General features: G+C 57.8%; 1 protein-coding gene across 1 annotated transcript in view; it reads left to right on the top strand.

Annotated features, from left to right (window-relative positions):
• The first annotated feature begins 233 nt into the window (after positions 1-233).
• The window catches only part of ACACA (acetyl-CoA carboxylase alpha), a 140,157-nt gene continuing 140,013 nt past the window's right edge, over positions 234-377 (top strand). Inside the window, exon 1 of the mRNA XM_009278242.2 lies at positions 234-272. The gene's annotated coding sequence lies outside the window, so the exon portion shown is untranslated. The remainder of the gene's footprint in view (positions 273-377) is intronic.

Genomic DNA, 377 nt, shown 5'->3' with positions numbered 1-377 from the left:
GAGAGGATCTGCCTACACAGGTGACCAGATCCAGCAGCATTAGGAATTAAACTTGCATTGCTTATTCGATTTCAATTTCAGCAACCCTATAATGCAGCAGTCTTTAAACAAAACTGAAAGCAAGTGGAAGGGGCAATTCTTTAAGCCATCGTTCATCTACAGAACAAGCGGCTAAAGGTCAAAGAACAAGTAGGGAACGCTCTGGCAGTGCCTGGCCCGCTTTGCCGTGTCCTGGCCACGCGTCGTCTGCTCTGTGCCCCGGGAGGGGACAGGTCAGTGCTCCCGCTCCACGCGGTGCTCTCACGCACAGGGCGCCGGGGCGCTGGGCCAGGTGCGTCGCGTTGCGGGGACGGGTTCGCTCCTGCCGCGGGGCCGCC

Source organism: Aptenodytes forsteri, unplaced genomic scaffold (assembly GCF_000699145.1).
Source record: "Aptenodytes forsteri isolate BGI_AS27 unplaced genomic scaffold, ASM69914v1 Scaffold66, whole genome shotgun sequence".
NCBI classification, from domain to species: domain Eukaryota; kingdom Metazoa; phylum Chordata; class Aves; order Sphenisciformes; family Spheniscidae; genus Aptenodytes; species Aptenodytes forsteri.
This window is presented reverse-complemented; position numbering and strand designations above follow the sequence as displayed.